Consider the following 20,041-nt stretch of genomic DNA (forward strand, 5'->3'; position numbering starts at 1 on the left):
TGGCAGGGGTGAAAGGACTCGGGCCATCTTCCACTGCTTTCCCAGGTGCATTAGCAGGGAGCTGGATCAGAAGCAGCGCAGCTGAAACTGGAACCGGCGCTCTGACGTGGGGTCCTGGCATTGCAAACTGCAGCCTACCCACTGCGCCACCTGGGGGCCTTTTTGACCTGGCCCTGACCCTCCCCCCAGTCCTGCCTCCACCTCCTCTCCCCGCTCAGGGCCTAGGCTCCCCTCACACCCAGCCTTTCACTGGCCCCTGGTGTCATTTTGTGACTCTTGCATTTCATGTTCTCTCTCAAAGCCTGGACCATCGACTACTTCCCCTTGCTCTGCTTTCTACCCCTGTGTGTTACTTTGGAAAAACTCCCTCAAAACCTAGTACAAGTGTCACCTCCTCCAGGGAGACTTCCTAGACCTTCCTCTTCTGGGGTCCTGCTCCACCCAGATTCCCAGTAAAAACCCAAATCACAGCACTTCCTACCCAGCACAGAGGGGTCATGTTTGACCCAAATTTAAATTACGGAAATTAGAAATAGTGTGAGATGAGAAACTGATAAAGTCTGGCTTTATGTCTCCGATTTTAAAATAAAGCAACTCTCCCCAGGGGAGCAAGAAAGACCTAATTTCAAAGCTAGCTGTTCAAGTCAATTGCGCGTGGCGTTCACACTCTGACCACACGGTGGCGCCACCTTAGCCCTTAAGCAGCTCCCTGACGAGTGCGGGCTGCGCCGCCTGCACAGGCTGTGGTGTACACGCGCCAGAAGTTCTGCGAGCACTGCGGCGGCTTTTATTTGTGTTTTTCAAATCTCTTTGTCCTCTAGTAATATCAGATCCGATTTCCATAGTGTTTCCAACCGTGCCGCTGGGGGTGCTGATGGCGCTGCGCATCCGTAGCCCCGACGGGAGGTGGCTCGAGGGACCCCCGGGCGCTGCGGTTCAGGGAGCCCCGGGCTCGCCGTGGATGGGTGCGACCACCCTGAGGACACGGAAGGCAAGGGGCTGCCGCCTAGCCTGCGCGTCGACGTGTGCGAAGCGTGCGCTCTACGGGTAGCCCCGCAGGGAGAGGGGCCCCTGCTGCCCACGGGTCAGGGCTGGCTTTGCCCCCTCGCTCAGCAGGGGCTGGCGGATTCCTGATGACCGGAGGGGCTGTGGCTGGCTGCTGGCTTGGTCGGTGGTTAGGCCCATGCCATGCAGTGGGATGAGCTGGGTTCAAATCCCGATGGTACTGCTCCCCCAGCGGGGATCCGGAGCGAGTCACTCTCTCTCCGTGTGTTAGCTTTCCCTGCTAAAAGGGCACCTAGGGCATCACTTACTTCCGGGTGCCCTTCCCTGTCCTGTCCAAGCCTGTGCCTGCCTTGAGGCCTGGCGCTGGGTGGCCAGCCCCTGGCACAGTTCTAGTTAGGGATTTGTCAGGTAAGGAAAGCAGCCCCGCGGAGAAGCAGCAGCTGTGGGGTGGCAGGAGAGGGAGGAAGCGGGGGTGGGGGTGAGGGGTGGCAGCCGCTGGGCCTGTGATGGCCTGGGGGTTCTGAAGTGGCTGGGACTCAGCTGGTCACAGGCAGAGAGAGAAGACGCAGGAAGCGCCAAGGAGCTGGCACCAGCTGGCTCGGGCTGGTGGCTGCAGTCCAGGGTGGCCCGGCCGTGCTGAGCTGGCTCCCCGCTAGGGATAACTTGCCGTGTCTGCAAGAGACAATGCCTGCCCCTCCACATGAGGCCCCTGACTGGCCCCTGTCCTGACTCCCTGACTCTGCGGCCAGTGCGCAGGGCGGGGGGGGGGGGTCCCTTCACACTCCCACCAGAGCAGTTCATTCAGTGCCCCCGTGGCTCCATCAGGCACAACACTTTTTCCCACTTTACCTAAATAACATCGACTTCTATTGGTGAAGGGCACAGCGAAAGAGGCTCGGGTCCTGGTGAGCAGGTGCACAGCATGGTGAGAGCCGGATGGAGGGATGCGAGGCAGTGCGGGCAAGCAGGGGAGAGAGTGATTTTGCATTCGGGGGTATTGGTGAAGATGTCACAAAACAGGGGACATTTGTACTGAGTCACTGAAGGGTGACTCGCTTTGTTAGGAGCGGCATCCAGGCAGCGGCCAGGGCACAGCTCGCATGAGGAAGGCACGGGGCCTGGAGAAATGATGAGCATTCCATTGTGGGCAGAGGGAGGGCAGGTGGGGAGCAGGGGGAGCCACCGCGGGCCCCTGTGGTAAAAGAAATTCTCACAGCAGAAGTCTCACCGAGGTGCAAATTCAAAATCCAGTGCAAAACCTAGAGAGTGCGAGGAGCCGCCAAAGGGCCTGCGGGCGGTGTGAAGCTCTCTTGGTCAGCTGTCCAAATACGGCTATAAAAGGGGCTTAGCAGAGCTCCAGAGGGCGTTGGGAATAATAACAGTGGAAGCAGCAGTCGGAAGAATCCAGGGACTTGGCTTCTGAGGCCGCTCCTGCAGACCTGCTGCCTTCCTCGGCCACTGCCTCCCACCTCCCTCCTCCGAGCCCCTAACAGCCAAGAGAATCAAAGACCCCCAGAGGGAGGGGGAGAGCCATCTGCCTGCAATCTACGAGCAATAAATCACAGGAGAACAAGCTCCTGTAGGGCATGTGGCTCAGCCAGGGCCCGCACCTGAGTGGAGTCCCCAGCCAGCTCACCCGCCCTGGGCCTGGGCTTTCACATTCCTGGATCACAATGCACCCTCTGCATCTCCAAAGTCTTAAGAACTTGGGCCAGCACCTTGGTGTAGTGGGAAAAGCCGCTGTCTTCCATGCAAGCATCCCATATGGACACTGGTTTGAGTCCCGGCTGCTCCACTTCCCATCCAGCTCCTTGCTAATGGCTGGGAAAGCAGCAGAAGATGGCCCAAGTGCTTGGGCCCCTGCACCCGTGTGGGAAACCCGGAAGACCCAGAAGAAGCTCCTGGATCCTGACTTCAGCCTGGCCCAGCCCCAGCTGTTGCAGCCATCTGGGGAGTGAACCAGCAGATGGAAGATCTCTCAGTCTGTCTCTCCTCCCTATAACTCTGACTTTCAAGTAAATAAGTCTTTTTTTTTTTTTAAGATTTATTTGTTTATTTGAAAGTCAGAGTTACAGAGAGGCAGAGGAAGACAGAGAGAAAGATCTTCCATTTGCTGGTTCACTCCCCAGGTGGCCAAAACAGCCAGAGCTGGGCCGATTGGAAGCCAGGAGCCAGGAGCTTCCTCTAGGTCTCCCACACAGGTGCAGGGGCCCAAGTCCTTGGGCCACCTTCTGCTGCTTTCCCAGGGCATATCAGAGAGCTGGATCAGAAGTAGAGCAGCCAGGTCTTGAACCTGTGCCCTTATGGGATGCCAGCACTGCAGACGGCGGCTTTACTGCTACGCCACAGCACCGGCCCCTAAATAAGTAATTCTTAAAAACATAAATAAATAAGTGTGAACGCCTGGTCAGTGAGAGCAGTCAGACCTTCAGGTTCAGGCAGCCAGGAAGTTTAACTAGCCTGAAAACTTCATTGTCTGAAGGACTCGGGATCATTGGCATTAATGTAAGAGCAATTCTGCATTTGCTCCTGCGGACTTATGCTGAAAGCTTGGCGCTGCAGCAACACCGTCCCACCTTAACCTCGAGGGGTGTTCTGACAACAACGCCCGTGCTGGCTCACCACCACGGGCAGAGGCCACAGCCAGGCGGCGGGAGCCACGCACACCTATGACAGCGGCAAGGAGAGACTGCCCCACGGAAATGCAGATCCACCAGTGAGAACGAGGCTGCTCCCTCGGCGCTAGGTGCAGCGCAGGCACCTGCGTGGGTGGAGACGCCACGGCAGGGAAGGGAACAGGAAACTTCACTTATGTTTAAAGATTTTCTTTATTTATTTGACAGGCAAAGTTACAGAAAGAAAAAGAGAGAGAGAATATTTTCCATCTGCTGGTTCACTCACCAAGTGTCTGGAACTGCCAAGGCTGGACCAGGCCAAAGCCAGGAGCCAAGATGATCTTACAGGTCTCCCACATGCATGGAGGGACCCAAGCACTTGGGCCATCTGCTGCTGCTTTCCCAGGCCATAGCAGAGAGCTGGATGGGAAGTGGAGCAGCCGGGACTCGAACAGGCGCCCTTTAGGATGCCGGTGCTACAGGCAGCAGCTTAATCTGCTGCACCACAGTGCCAGCTCCTGGATTCTCTTTTTTATGGGGACACATTGCTTTTATTACCTAAAAACAACAACATAGGATCATAAACTCATGGAAATTATTACAGCAGCCTGTTTAAAATTATTTTATAATCCTTGATGTGTTGAGGCCTTTCAAAAGCCGTATTTTCCAGCTTTTCTTCTTATTTGCATTGCTGGCATACCATGAGTGCTGTATATAACTGTTTCCTGCGTTCAAATGCTATTTGAGCTGTGTAGTGGGTATCAGCACGGTGGGGGAGGGGGACTGAAATTCTTTCACAGCCACTCTGAGGTCTGAGGCAGATTCTTTCCCTCTGAGGGTAAGATTAATTTCAGTACCAAATAGGAAGCAGCAGATCATGTCCCACACCCGTGGGACCCGGCCAGAGGTAGCACTGGGTGTGGGCAGGGTGTCAGCACAGAGCCTCCGCTGCTCCTTCAGCCCTGTCCCATGGAGCCTCGCAGGGCAGCGGGCAGCCCAGTCCCACTAGGAGGACGTTTGCGCAGGGCCGTCCGGACCCTGCACTGCCCTTGCTGCACAGCCAAGTGGCTGCCGGCACCAGCAGGCAGGTTCTTTGCCATCAGCACCCAGCACTTTGGACAGAGGACGGGAGTGTCTGCTTGGTCTCTGGATTCCTTCAACGGGCTGTGGGAGTTGGGTGGTGACCTCACTCCCTGCACCTGATCTGGTAAAAGGGCTGTGGCGATGGGTTTATCTGGGTGGGCTCTAAATCCAGCCACAAGAGCGAGGCGGCGGGAGACCACACGGAGCGACAGCGGTGTGCAGGTGGAGGCACGGACGTGGGCCTGAGCCGCAGGCCCACAGAGGACGGCTGCAGCCGCCAGAAGCTGGGAGAGAGGTGAGGGTCGCAGCGTCCCCAGCGCCCCCGGAGGAAGTGTGGCTCTGCCCATACCCGGGCTTCAGGCGAGCAGAATCGATGTCTTTTCCAGCCACTGTATGGCGATTCATTACAGCAGCTTCAGGAACAAGACAGTCACCCCGGGGGAAGAAATCACTGTGGGATTCTGAATTCTGTGTTTGTACAAACGCACCGTTGGTCCCCGCACCGCGCCGTGGAACGGCAGACCTGGTACTCCCGCCTGTTCCTGGTGCCTCTCCTCCAACCCCTGCTTGCCCAGTCTGGTCCTCACTATGCCCCCTTCAGAACGACTTTTTTTTTTTTTTTTTAAGCTTCCACGTATGAGAAAGAACATGCATCTGGCATATTTCACTTAATGTCATGATGTACCTACTTTGCTGAAAATGTTGGGATTTCATTCTTGTGTCTGGATAGTGTTCTGGTGTGTGTTGTTTCACTGCCCCTCCTCCGGCTAGGCGGAGTCTGCATCGTGGCTGTTGTGAGTAGCGCCGCAGTGTAACACAAGAGTGCAGGTGCTCCTTTCCTTTGGCTAGGCAGCCAGAAGCGAGACCACTGGGGCAGGTGGTACCTCCATTTTCAGCTTTCTGATCAACCTCTAAGCCTTCTCCACCATGGCTGTGCTAGTTTGCGTTCCCACCAACAGCATACAAGGGTTCCCTTTTCTTCACAGCCTTGCCAGAATTTATTTATTTATCTATCTTTGTCTTTTTGATAAAATACACTCCAAGTGGACTGAGATAGCTCATGGTGGTTTTGACGTCTGTTTCCATGAAGGTTTGTGACCCTGAACTTTTTATTTTATTTTATTTTATTCTATTCTATTTTATTTTTTGATAGGTAGAGTTAGACATTGAGAGAGACAGAGAGAAAGGTCTTCCCTCTGTTGGTTCACCCCCCCCCCAAATGGCTGCCACGGCCAGCGTGCTGCATGGATCTGAAGCCAGGAGCCAGGTGCTTCCTCCTGGTCTCCCATGCGGATGCAGGGCCCAAGCACTTGGGCCATCCTCCACTGCCTTCCTGGGCCACAGCAGAGAGCTGGCCTGGAAGAGGGGCAACCGGGGCAGAATCCGGCGCCCCAACCGGGACTAGAACCCGGGGTGCTGGCGTTGCAGGTGGAGGATTAGCCTAGTGAGCCACGGCGCTGGCCTCAAAATCATTTTTTAAAGATTTATTTTGTTTATTTGAAAGGCAGACTTACAAAGAGAAAAGGAGAAATGATACAGACATAGAGAGAAAAAAAGATCTTTCTACCGCTGGTTCACTCCCCAGATGGCTGCAATGGCCACGGCTGGGCCAGGCTGAAGCCAGGAGCCAGGAGTTTCCTCTGGGTCTCCCACGTGAGTGAGGGGACCCAAGGACTTGGGTCATCATCTGCTGTTTTCCAAGGCACATTAGCAGGGAGCTGGATGGGAAGTGCAGCAGCCGAGACTCGACCCAGCTCTCATAAGGGATGCCGGCACTACAGGCAGTCACCTGCGATGACCCAACCGATGCTGTCATTTTCCATGGCAGGTAGTGTCCCTGCATCCACTGCTCCAGCCTTCTCTGCACTGTCCTGGGACCCAGGCGGCTGTGCCTGGGAACCATATCCCAGATGCATTGTCCTCCAGCTGCCAGTTGGGTGGGAGGAGAGACAGTAGGGAGTCACCGAAGGGCACCCTCGGCGTGGCCTGTATTTGGACAGCTGCTGCTCCGGGCCTCTCTCCTTCCCCTGCCCCTGCCCTTTGCCCCTACAAGGGGTGCGCCCCCTGCTGCTTCTCCCCTGGCCGGCTCCCTTCACAGCACCCCCCACCGCCATACATAGCCTCGTTCTCCGTCTCCAGTGAACCTCTGGGCGCGCTGTCTCCTCCCTGCAGAGTGGCTGTGCTTCTGCAAGCCTCAGCAGGCACTGGGTGATCGGACAAAGCCTGAGATGCGCAAGTGCAGGAGAGAGTCGCTGGGAAAGAGCTCTTTCTGGGGCTTCCTGTCCAGTCCTGCGGTGCAGGCTTCCGTGCGGGGAGTGGGCCCAGGCCCTTGTGCTCCAGGTCGCTGTCTCTTTAGGGAGCGTCAGCATCAGCCAGGAATGGGGAATCAGGCCCAAGATGGTGCTGGAGCTGTGGTGTCGGGGTTGGCCCAGCACGGTCCCGTGGAGGAAAACTGCAGTGTGCGTGGGAAGGCAGGGAGAGTGGGGGGCTGGAGAGGCACAGACAGGCGGGAGCCCCAGGAGGGACAGGAAGTTCTCAGAGCACCTGGCTTCCAGTGGGTTCTAGACCAACGGGAAGCCCAGGGGGCTGTGTCTGCAGGTTCTCTCCATGTTCCCAGTTCTGGGTGGGCCGGACTGAGTTAGTGTCTCTGGTGCAGGCAAGCAAAGATGATTTTCACAGGGTATTTATTCCAGCTTCAAACATAGCAGGAAAAGAGCAGAAACAAACAGAGCTACTGACCCTCAGGGCTAAGTCACATGGAGCGCCATGCAGTATAAAGCAACCCCGCAAAGCAAGGCCTTGAAGAAATGCAGTCATTCATGTGAAGAGATCTTCATAGTATATTAAGTGTAAAAAGAAGAGGGAGGCGGGCGTTTGGCCTGGCGGTTAAGCCACCCGCTGGGACACCTACAGCCCAGTGAGAGTGCCTGGGATTGAATCCTTGTTCTGCCCTGATCCTAGCTTCCTGCTAACGTGGACCCTGCCTGGGAGGCAGCAGATGGCTCAGGTGGTTGGGTCCCTGCTGCAAGGTGTCTGGCGCGTAACAAATCTGCCCAGCCAGGTGAATCAATTCACAGGCTTTCATTGGGATTCCGCTCCCGGGCGGGCGAGGTTCCCCGGTCCCAACAGGGTTGGGGGGTGGGCCCGGGAAGTTGCTTGTCAGAGGTTGGGAGGGCTCCTTTTATAGGTACAGGGTGTGGGGGTTAAAGGTTGAGGCGGGTCTGATCCTTATTGGTTGACCTTTAGGAGCCCGTGGGGACCTTGGCAAGGACTTTTCATTCTCAGAAGTGCGGGTAGGGACTCTCCATTCCCGGAAGTGTGGGCCTTCTCTCCTGCGGATCCCGAAGCTACCACCTGCCACCCAGGTAGGAGACCAGATTCAGCTCCTGGGCTCCCAGCTCTGGCCTGGCCCAGCCCTGGTGGGTGTCTGGGGAATGAACCATTAACCAGGAGCCCTGTCTGTCTCTCCCTTTCAAATAAATGTTTTACATTTTTTTAACTCTTAAAAAATTGTATTTTTATTTATTATTTGAAAAGCAGCGAGACAGAAACACACAGACAAGCTATCTTCCACCCCCTGGTTCAGTCCCCAAATGCCTGCAATAGCTGATGCTGGCCCAGACAGAAGCTGGGGGCCCAGAACTCAACCCGAGTCTCCCACATGGGCGGCAGGAACCCAGGTACTTGAGCCATCACCTGCTACCTCCCAGGCTGTGTGTTAGCAGGAAGCAGAGATGGGACTCAAACCCAGGCACTTGATTTGAGTTGCAGGCGTCCAAGAGGGCTCCTAACCACTGGGTCAAATGCCATCACCCTCCCCTCCCCCTTTGCAACTCTTCATGAACTGCCCCAGGAGGCTGCAGTACTTGCCCGAATCTCCAGAGGCCTTGGAGAGGGAGGCAATGAGGGACATCAGTTTGATCCAACAGGTTCAATTTCGATATTTTTGCCAGATCGCAGTGAGCCTGTCCCATCACAGTGGGAGTGTGTCAGCAGTGACTCCTTCATACCCAACAGTGTTCTCATCAGGAAACGTCTCCAGAGAATCCAAGTCATCCTGTCCCGTGGGCCCAATTTCACCATTGACCATACAAACTCGATAGTCAGCTAATAATCATTCTCAACTGACTTGATCCAATTTTAGCTTCCATTGCAAAAATCACAAGTGGATTGCTGGTCACTTCTAAGGGGAAAAATAACTTTCTTGGCCAGGGACTCATCCCTTGGCGTGTCCTCTCTATCTGGGAATTCTGTTTGTCCGTGCTAACTGTAAGGACATGGGCTGCTCAAGAGCTGGGCCCCTCACTCCCCCAGGCCCTCGGTTCCATCCTCATCCCCATGAACAGGCTGACAGGTGTGGGGGGGGTACTGCAGCTGACAGCACCATCACCTCTCCTGCTGTTTTCGTTTACCATCTCTTGTGTCTGAGCTGCCTGCCAGTCAGTGTGCTAGGCACTGAGGACACAGCGGGAACAAAGCTTGCAAATGAGACGCTGTCCCTCCCCAATGAAAAGAGCTTAACCAAATCTTAGCAGATGCGGGGGCCTGAGGATGTGCTGGCTTTACAGCAGAGACAGGGGCATCCCGGCTCCCCTTGCTCCCTGCATGCCTCTGCTGAGGTCCCTCTTATACAGGAGTGAACCTCTCTGCCTGGGAGACTCTCCCCCACGAGTCTGTGCCCCTGGCACTTAACAAAGGACTTGGTGCAGGCTGGGATCTCTATAAAGTAAGGAATGAATTTAAATAGGAGCTTTAACTCCTGGCTTGAAGCCACCCCCAGAAAATACTTACTGAGTGTGTTTTACGAATCAGGAGGACACCAAGACATCAGACAGCCCTGATCTTCAAGGAACCTGCGCCCCCTCCGAGTGGATTTAAGAACAACGACCTCAGCAGTTGGTGTTTAATGAAGGCTCAGGCGCTGTGTCAGGTTCTTTAAAGGTTCCTGGCTGTCAGTGCGGTTTTGCGGGTGACTGACGCCTACACCAGCTGGGGCTGTGTCACTTTCCTGAGGTCGCACAACTATCGTGGGCAGAGCAGGGCTTGAATCCCAGAGTCTCACTCCACTAACACTTGCCCAACTAGCAGGTGGAACTGGGTACAGGCGTAGTTCCGTCATGAAATCAGAACAGAGGTCCTGAGTCTTGGCTATGGAAATCACAGAAGACATTTTGTTAAAGATATATTTATTTATTTGAAAGGCAGAGTTACAGAGAGAGAGAGAGAGAGAGAGAGAGAGAGGGAGATCTTCCATCCACTGGTTCACTCCCCAAATGGTCGCATCATCGGGGCTGGACCAGGCTGAAGCCAGGAGTCAGGAGCTTCTTCCGAGTCTCCCACAAGAGTGCAGGGGCCCAAGCACTCGGGCCATCCTCCGCTGCTTTCCCAGGTGCTTTAGCAGGGAGCTGAATCAGCCAGTATTCAAACTGGTGCCCGTGTGGGATGCCGGTGTTTAGGCAGGGGTTTAACCTGCTGTTACCACAGTACTGGCCCCCAGATACTTATTTTAATCAGAGTAGGTCAATGTGGCCAGCCTGGGGAAGAACTTGGGCTTTTGTATGTATTTATCATGTAAAACATGATCTTTCAAAGCATATAAATATTAAGGAATGGTTAGATGTAGCTAATTAACAAGTTCATACAAGGGTGCTATGGGAGCCCAGAGGATGCTGGGATATGAGTCATAAGGCCTTCCAGCAACCATTCAGCTGTGTTTTGAAAAAAACTTGAGGGGCTGGCACTATGGTGCAGCAGGCTAAGCCTTTGCCTGCAGTGCTGGCATCCCATATGGGCGCTGGTTTGCATCCCGGCTGCTCCTCTTCTGATCCAGGTCTCTGCTGTCGCCTGGGAAAGAAGTGGAAGATGGCCCAAGTGCTTGGGCCCCTGCACCCACGTGGGAGACCCAGAGGAAGCTCCTGGCTCCTGGCGCCTGGCTCCTGGCTTCAGATCTACCTGGCTCCAGCTATTGTGGCCATTTGAGGAGTGAACCAGCAGATAGAAGACCTCTCTCTCTGTCTCTCCCTCTCTGTCTGTAATTCTATCTCTCCAATAAATAAAATTTTTTTTAAAGAAGGAAAAGAATAAAAGAAAATATCAAATGCAGGTGGACTTTTGAGCCCGGCCTTTGAGGACTGGGCAGTCCCACCACTCAGGATACGAAAGATGTGCATCGTCTGTTTGAAACTTAGCTGAGAATAATCAATTCCTGGACAAATAAGGACATCAGGGAACTGGCTTCTAGAAGGCCGCCCATCTACCTGGGCCCCCACGATCTTGGTTCTGTGGCCACGAACACAAATCCAGCACGGGCGGGGGGTGGAAAAACTTTCACTTCTTGCTATGCTCATGCTGGACTCCAGCCCCAGTCACTTCTGAGAGGAAAACAGACGGTGACATCGGAAAGCACCTCACACAGCTGGGCCTCCGTGTTCCCCTGTACAGCGTGGCTGCAAGGAGTGCCAGTGTCACACAGGCCACTCTACAGCTGATCAAGTGAGACAAAAGCAAGACCACTCAGCAAACTCCCGTGAGTACTGACAAAAACCATGTCACAGTGGTATTGCGATACACACACAACACATACATACATGTACACACATGTACAACAACACACATGCATGCATACATGTTGCACAATAACATGCACATGCGTACATACAACAATGTTGCACAATACAACATTCACACAGGTAAGCATACAACACACATGACACAAAGATGCATGTGTATACAACACATGCTCTTATATACACAGCACACACACAATAGATACATGTCTATACAGCACTTGCACATATAACATACATGTACTATATATAAAAGGCACAACAGATGCATGAAAGCTCCACGCATGCTCAGACCCCACCTTGTTTGTTTATTCACCTAAGGCACAGCCCCCACCTCATAAAAGAGAGGGATCCCCTTTTGCCGTGGGCCAGGCTTAGCCTCCTTCTCAGGCCTCCTGTCCCTCCCTTCCTCATCGGGAACTCTGGCCCACTCATGACAGGCGAGGCCCAGACTTGGGTGTGAATGTGTATTCACCCTTTTCAGTAAATCCTGTTCTCGCTTGTGTACTATTATGGACGCCTCTGTTTAGGGCTCTTATCTCTGTGGGGCCCAGAACCTGGACAAAGATTAGGATACCTGGGCCCCGGGCACAGCAGCTGTCTGCTACCGAAATGATCACTTACGGGCTGAGGGTGGGGGGAGAAATCCCGCACCTCTGCGGGTCCCAGACGTCTTCCGTGCTAACTGTGGTCTGAGTTTGGGATTGTTTTCCCTGAAAACACTGTGCAAGTCACACAGACACCAAACCTCCTTCATCCTGGTTCACCTGAGTGACCGCACTGCTAGACGGGGACTGTTTGAGCCCCGATCTAGTCTTCCTGGCTTGCCCAGGGGACGGACTAAGAATGTCCCCTCGTGGTGTGGGTACTGTGGTGTAGCACCTTTTTTTTTTTTTTTAAGATATTTATTTTATGTATTTGAAAGGCAGAGCTACAGAGAGGCAGAGGCAGAGAGAGAAGAGAGAGAGAGAGGTCTTCCATCTGCTGGTTTACTCCCTAAATGGCCGCAACGGAGCTCCCAGGAGCTGGGCCAATCCGAAGCCAGGAACCAGGAGCTTCTTCCGCCCATATGGGATGTTGGCACTGCAGACAGGGACTTAACCTGCTACATCACAGTGCTGGCCCCAGCATAGCATGTTAAGCTGCCACCTGTGCCAGTTTGTGTCCCAGTTGCTCTACTTCCAATCCAGCTCTCTGCTAATGTCCTGGGAAAGCAGTGGGAGATGGCCCAAGTGCTTGGGCTCCTGCACCCTCATAGGAGACCCAGATGAAGCTCCTGGCTCCTGGCTTCAGCCTGGCCCCAGCCCTGGCCATTTGTGGCCATCTGGGGAGTGAACCAGAGGATGGAAGATATCCCGTGTGTGTGTGTGTGTGTGTGTGTGTGTGTCTTTCCTTCTCTCTAACTCTGCCTTTCAAATAAATAAAATAAATCTTTTTTTAAAAAAAAGAAAGTCCCCTCATGGAATTATCCCTGTCTCCTGTCAGTAACCAATCAAGAAAACAAAACAAAACAACACCTGCTTCCTTAAATCCCAGGCAAAATGCCCCCAACCTCAGTCCTGGAAGTTCTTTCCCAGCACCCGATTGCTGAGATCTCTCAGGGTTCCCAGGCTCTCAAGGTGCGCGTGCTCATTCACTAAAGTGAGCAGTAAGCCCAACCTGTTCGACCAGACAGAGGAGAGACCGTGCTGCAGCCAAGTGGAACACAGGCAGATGAGGGCTCAGAAGGCTTGGGTTTACTTGGAACTAACTCACTCCCTTCCTTCCTTCTCTCCCTCCCTCCCTCCCTCCCTCCTTCCTTCCTTTCAATTTATTTTATTTATTTGAAAGGCAGAATTACAGAGAGAGGGGGGAGACAGAGAGACAGAGAGCTCTTCTGTCTGCTGGTTCACTCCCAAACGACCACAATGGCCAGGGCTGGGCCAGGCCAAAGCCAGGAGCCAGGAGCTTCTTCTGAGTCTCCCACGCGGGTGCAGGGGCCCAAGCACTTGAGCCATCTTCTGATGCTTTGCCAGACACATTAGCAGGGAGCGGCATTGGAAGTGAAGCAGCCGAGATTCGAACCAGCTCCCCTTTGGGATGCCAGCACTGCTTTACCAGCTACGCCACAGCGCTGGCCCCCTTACTTGGGACCTTCCAGCCGTGTGACCGTGGGGAAGTGGCTTGCCTCCTCTCTACCTCAATTTCTTCATCTTTAAAGTACAGAAAATGAAAATATGTAATAAAATCATGGTGATGGCTAAATTCATGGGGACACGGGAATAACGCCTAGCACCTGGGAGTCCCCAGGGACTGCTGGTGGTCTGTGGCCACGGCTGTCACTCTCAACCCTGAGTAACGCGGGCCGCTCAGTGTCAGTGTCTCCACCTGTACATGGGGACAATACTGCACCTCCCTCCTGGGTGGGGCTCACGTGAGACAAAGCAGGTGAACGTACCTGACCAACAGGGAGCCTTTCTTAGCGCCTTCCAGCCTCCAGCCGCCCGCCGTTCAGGGACCCCAGGGAGACCAGGTGGCCGGCAGCGGGCGGGGTGGGCAGGGCTGTGAGCAGGAACAAGCAGCTGACTCTCAGCCCCAGCGGTTGTGGTCATGCAGATGTTTCCAATGAAGCCACAAATCCAGATTTTTATGTAAGATTCCTACTTTTTAAATGTTGGCAACTAAATTAGGTTTTTGTTAATCACTTTGAGTGCCAATCAAAACAAGGGTGCGGGCCACCAATCCATGACCTGTTATAAACTTTTGGGACAATTACTTAATAAATCAAGGGTGGGGGGAGCCGATTATGAAAACAACTGATGCAATCACTAAACCGAGAAGTCAAGAAACACGTTCGCTCGGTGCTGTGTGCTGTGCACGTTGAAGGTACCGATTCTCCCAGCAGCCCCAAGAGACAGGCATTAGCATCCCTGTTCTGCAAGCAGGGAAACTGAGACCCAGAGACAGAGGAGCTCAGAACAGGTGAGCGGCTCATGGGGTTGGATGCGGGCTCGGTGACTCCCACACCCCATCTCTTTCCTTCTGGTGGTGTCGCACAGCGCAGCTCAGCATCACCTGGGCCCGGGGCCTGGTGACTTCACCGCAGAGTGAAGGCCCCACAATGGGGAACTCCTACACGGAGACCTGAAGGCTGACACCAGTGTGAATTGTGTTCCAGCATCCAGCACCTGTATCGGTCCTTACCTGAAAGGGGCGTGGCCGTTGAGGTGTCTTTTCAGTGAGGCTTCAGGATCTGCAGGCCAAGCAAGGAGAAAAAGAATGACAGGAAGATGTGCCCTAAGAAGACCTGCTCCAGCCGCTAACCCTGCCCCATTTTCTGGCCCAAGTGTGGTCTCATGACTGGTAGCTCCCTGGGAGCTGGTTAAAAATGCAAATTTGGGGGCTCCACCCAGACCTGCTAAATCAGAAGCTGTAGGGGCGGGAGCCAGCAATTCACGTGCATTTTATTAAAGATTTGTTTGGAAGGTAATGTGACAGAGAGATGAAAGAGAGATCGTCATCACTGGTTCACTCTTCAGATCCTCTCAGTAGCCCGGGCTAGGCCATGCCAAAGCCAGGAACTCCATTTGGGTCTCCCACCTGGGTGGCAGGGGCCCAAGCACTTAGCCATCTTCCACAGCCTCCCAAGTGCATCAGCAGGAAGCCTGATTAGAAGTGCCGAGTTAGCCAGCGCTGCGGCTCACTAGGCTAATCCTCCGCCTGCGGCGCCAGCACCCCAGATTCTAGTCCCAGTCGGGGCGCCGGATTCTGTCCCGGTTGCCCCTCTTCCAGTCCAGCTCTCTGCTGTGGCCCGGGAGGGCAGTGGAGGATGGCCCAAGTGCTTGGGCCCTGCACCTGCATGGGAGACCAGGAGGAAGCACCTGGCTCCTGGCTTCGGATTGGCGCAGTGTGCCAGCCATAGCGGCCATTTGGAGGGTGAACCAACGGAAGGAAGACCTTTCTCTCTGTCTCTCTCTCTCACTGTCTAACTCTGTCTGTCAAAAAAGAAGAAGAAGAAGAAGAAGCAGAAGGAGAAGAAGAAGAAGAAGAAGAAGAAGAAGAAGAGTAGCCTGGACTTGGAGCGGGCACTCTGAGACGGGAAGTGGACATTCCGAGCAGCAGTGTGGCCTGCCACTCCCCAGTGCCTGCCCCAGCAATTCCTGGCTTAACAAACCCTACAGGTGATGCCAATTCCCTCTGAAGTTTGAGAACTGCAGCTCTAGTCCAACCTGTACACATCTGTCTTGGTTTCCTATGTATCCTTACCACGCCTTTTTGGCAAATGCTGGTAACAAAGATTTACTCAGAGTTCCTCCTGTCTTAGACAATGACAGGTCTGCACTCTAGTTTTACTTTTATTTATCTAATTTTTAAAATTATTCCTTTATTTGAAAGGCAGAGACAGTCACAACCACACTAAGAGCTCCCCTCCCTTGGTCCACTCCCCAACAGTGACAGCTGAGGCTGGGCCAATGCCGAAAGCAAGAGCCAGAGTTGAAGTCAAGTTCTCTGGTCCTTCCTGCAAGCAAGCAGGGTAAGAAGAACTGGATCCCAACCCTGCTCCGCTTCCTAGGTGAGTACCTGCGGGAAAACCGACTTTATTTAGGCCGAAGTGTTCTCTTCTGTAAAATGATGATGCTGATGCCGAACCCTTCCTCACGGGGCTGGGGTGAAATCAACTCTGCCAAGGACTGCGCACAGAACAGGTGCCGAACAGGGTGAGCAGGTCTGGGGACAGGGTCTCACCCCATCGACCTGCCACGTGCAGCGTCCAGCAGCTTCGTTCTTAGAACCCGGCTGTGGTGCCTCCCTGCCGAGCCCAGGCCGACTGCAGGAGAAGCAGAGGCTTCCATCACACGTGTGTGGCGCAGGGGACCTTGGAAACAGTCTAGAACCTAGCGTTCCACTTCTCTTGGCAAACTGTCATTCCCTAGCTCTGTCTCGCCTCGGTAGGAGAGCCTTCTTTCTCTGTTGTTTTTCTTCCTTTTATCAAATAGCTAATGACCTGAATAGCCTGCTCGAGATCGTTGTTGTTCTGCAGCATCCCGGAGGAGAGCGGCCGCCGAGTCAGCACGTCTTCAGATGAGAGGTGCGTGGGAGGACCCGCCCCGGGCTGGGAGGGCGAGGTGCTGCGGCGCTCAGCTTCCGTGGCCGTCCGCGACCCCACCAGGTCAAGCCTTGCCAGTGCGCAGTGCCTGGATGTTCTCCCTGGAACACGGTGATGTCAGGAAGATCGCAAGGGTAAGAAGGCTCACCGCGTAGTGGTAACATGACTTGTAGGAAACCGGAAACACAGGCCTGAAACACACACATCACAAGTTATGAGGACTCCAGGGAGAAAAAGAAGCCACTATCGAAGTGGTAGATTCTAGCCGGCCTAACCAGTGAGATCAAGCAGACCAAAAAAAATTTTTTTTAAGATTTTATTTATTTATTTGAGAGGCAGAGTTACAAACAGCGAGGGGGAGACAGAACAGAAAAAAAAATTTATGATATATTTGTTTATTTGAAAGTCAGCATTACAGAGAGACACAGAGAAAGATGGAGAGAGAGACAGACAGAGAAGATAGAAGAGAGATATTCTATCCACCGGTTCACTCCCCAAATGGCAGCAATGGCTGGAGCTGCGCTGATCCAAAGCCAGGAGCCAGGAGTTTCTTCCAGGTCTCTGGTGTGGGTGCTGGGGCCCAAGGACTTGGACCATCTTCTGCTGCTTTCCCAGGCCACAGCAGAGAGCTGGATCAGAAGTGGAGCAGCTGGGACTTGAACTGGCGCCCATATGGGATGCTGATGCTGCAGGCAGTGGCTTTACCTGCTATGCCACAGTGCCTCCGCCCTCTTTTTTTTAAATCCTTATTTATTCATTTGACAGACAGTATTTCAGACAAAGAGAGAGAGTGGGGGGGGGGGGTTAAAGATTTACTTTTAAAAAGATTCATTTGTTTATTTAAAAGTCAGAGTTACAAAGACACAGGGAGAGACAGAGAGAGAGCTTCCATCCGCTGATTCACTTCCCCAGATGGCTACAGTGGCCAGCACTGTGCCAGGCTGAAGCCAGGAGCCAGGAGCTTCATTCAGATTTTCCATGTGGCTGTCAACGGCCAAAACACATAGGCCATCTTCCGCTGCTTTTCCCAGGCCATTAGCAGAGAGCTGGATTGGAAAAGGAGCAGCTGGGACTCAAACGGGTGCTCTCTCTCTCTGCTGGTTCTCTGTAAATCTGCCTCTGAAATAAATAAAATCTTTAAAAAGAAAAAAAGCTAAACAGAGGCTGGCGTTGTGGCACAGTGGGTTAAAGCCCCAGCATGCAGCACTGGCATCCCATATGGGCGCCTGTTTGAATCCCCGCTGCTCCTCTTCCAATCCAGCTCTCTGCTATGGCCCAGGAAAGCAGCAGAAGATGGCTCAAGTCCTTGGGCCCCTGCACTCATGTAGGCGACTTGGAAGAAGCTCCTGGCTCCTGGCTTTGGAACAGCTCAGCTCTGGCCATTGCAGCCATCTGGGGAGTGAACCAGCGGAATGGAGGACCTCTCCTTCTCTGTCTCTACCTCTCTCTGTAACTCTGTCTTTCAAATAACTCAAATAATTCTTTTTAAAAAAAAAAGCTAAATATACTTTTCTCCAATGACCTAGTAATTTGACTCACGGGCAGAGCAACATGGACGCGAACATTCGTAGTGGCGCTGTTCAGAAAAGGCGAGAAGTGGAAGCAATGCAACTGGAAGCGCCGGGCCGTGGTTCTCCTGTGCACCACCGTATTCAGTAGTGAGCGGAGCGAGCTGCTGAGGCACACCCCAAACACGCTGCATGAGAGCAGCCACGTGGAAAACAAAGCCCACGTTCCGCGTGATTCCATTGGTGTGAAACACTCAGGAAAACCGGTCTGTGGCGACGGGGAATGGAGGTGGGGATGGGCTGGGAGGCGTCTGCCGGGGAGACGGAACCGTCCCAAAATTGGATTGTCGTGGCAATTGCGCAGCTCTGCAAATTTACTTAAAAAAAAAAAAATACTGCCTTGTACATTTAAACTGAGTGAATTGGGTGATGTGTACATTATAAGGGTGCTCCAAAAAGCTCGTGGAAAAACAGGATGAGAAGATTCGTGCATTTTGGTGTAAACAATGTTGGAATTCATGCTCGTGACCGCCTGCTTTTCGGCCGTGCAGCCTCGCCACAGCTTCCTGAAGGAGCATCCCTGGGTGGAGAAAGCCTGGGAGCACTCCATGCGGGGGACAGTGCACTAAGGCTCCTGACCTGTGCTGCCCCTCCTGGGCGTCCAGTGCTTTGGTCCAGTCTCATACTTACTCTTTCTGGAGGCAGAGCTGAGTCCACTGCCTGATTTCTGTCCACTACGGCCCCAACTCCCCAAGATCAGCCTTTCTATCTTTATTGATTATTTATTATTTATTTATTGGAAAGTCAGAGTTAGAGAGGACAAAGAGACATAGAGAGAGAGAGAGAGATCAATCGATCTATCTGCTGGGCCTGGGCCAGGCTGAAACCAGGAGCCAGGAGCTTCTACCAGGTCTCCCATGTGGCTTTAGGGGCCCAAGCACTTGGGCCATCTTCTGCTGCTTTCCCAGGTGCATTAGCAGGGAGCTGGATCAGAAGTGGAGCAGCTGGGACTTGAATCAGTACCCACAGGGGATACCAGCATCACAGACAGAGGCTTTACCTGCCACACCACAATGCTGGCCCCTCAGGACCAGTCTTTCCCCTGTCACTGGCCACTGTAGCTCTGCAGAGAGCTTTCCTGTGTGCCCCAGCTTCCCCTACTCAGCAGCCACTGACCTCAGCACCTTCCCAAAGGCAGCCAGAGACAACAGGTGGCGAGAGCCTGGGCCCGAGGGGCACAGGGGCCACATGGAGACCCGGGATGGTTAGGAGGTGGAAGCACACTTGCATACATGGATTTCAAACTTGTTTGCACCAAAATATAGTTATCTGTAATTCCATTTCCTCCCACCTTTGTGAAATACCCTATTCCTCATCTTAAAGGAGACAGACTACGAAGGAATGGTCCCCAGGGCCCGATTCTTTGAGGAGCAGTTCCAGGATTAGGGAGGGGACAGACAGCTCTGCTCTGCACTTGGGAGCGGATTTCCAGGTTACCCTGCCTAGGCTCCTTTCCTTAAGTGGGCCTCAGCAGACAGGGGTGCATCTAGGATTCCCTGGGGCCTTCATGCCTGGCTTTTGAGCCCTTGATTGGCAGCTGAGTGGCCCAGTGAGACGCATGGCTGAGAAGCAGTGGCAAATTAGCTGGACCAGAGCCTGTCCTGTGCCCACGGTGGGTGGGGCCTCAGGCACCTGCTGCCAGAAAGGGGAGAGGCAGGCTTCAGAGAACCAAGCAACAAGGAGCCCATTCTGAGTTCCAGGGCAGCTTGCTAGAGAGGAGAGAGATGTTGGGCACTTCACACAAGAGAAAAAGGCGCCCCTAACTAGTGAGCCCTGCCCTGCGCTGACAATGGACAGATGTTTGGCTGGGCCTACCCAGTGCATCTAGGTTTCTAGTTGCTACTACACACATCTACCAGTACCAAAGAAGCAGCGATTAAAAATGCTGCAACTTAAAATTAATCAAATAAAATGAAAACGTTGCAGCTCTACCTCTACTGGCCACAGCCTAAGCTGGGCCAATCAGAATCTTCTCTGAGAATTGTGGAATGAAAGTGAGACAGCTGCTGGTGACAGAGCAGTAGTGGAAATGTTCCCAGCACCTGGAGCTCTGTGACAGCTGGGGTTGTTGTCTCTTTCTGTTGCTGTACCCCAGGGTCTGGACTACACTTGGCCGTG

General features: G+C 53.5%; 1 long non-coding RNA gene across 1 annotated transcript; it reads left to right on the forward strand.

Annotated features, from left to right (window-relative positions):
- Positions 1-14,054: 14,054 nt before the first annotated feature.
- LOC103350181 (uncharacterized) lies at positions 14,055-18,276 on the forward strand. Its single transcript, XR_011390701.1, has 5 exons — positions 14,055-14,230; positions 15,701-15,821; positions 16,246-16,337; positions 16,419-16,489; positions 17,882-18,276. It is a non-coding gene; the product is annotated as an uncharacterized lncRNA (long non-coding RNA).
- Positions 18,277-20,041: the final 1,765 nt, after the last annotated feature.

This window comes from Oryctolagus cuniculus, chromosome 7 (assembly GCF_964237555.1).
Source record: "Oryctolagus cuniculus chromosome 7, mOryCun1.1, whole genome shotgun sequence".
NCBI lineage: Eukaryota > Metazoa > Chordata > Mammalia > Lagomorpha > Leporidae > Oryctolagus > Oryctolagus cuniculus.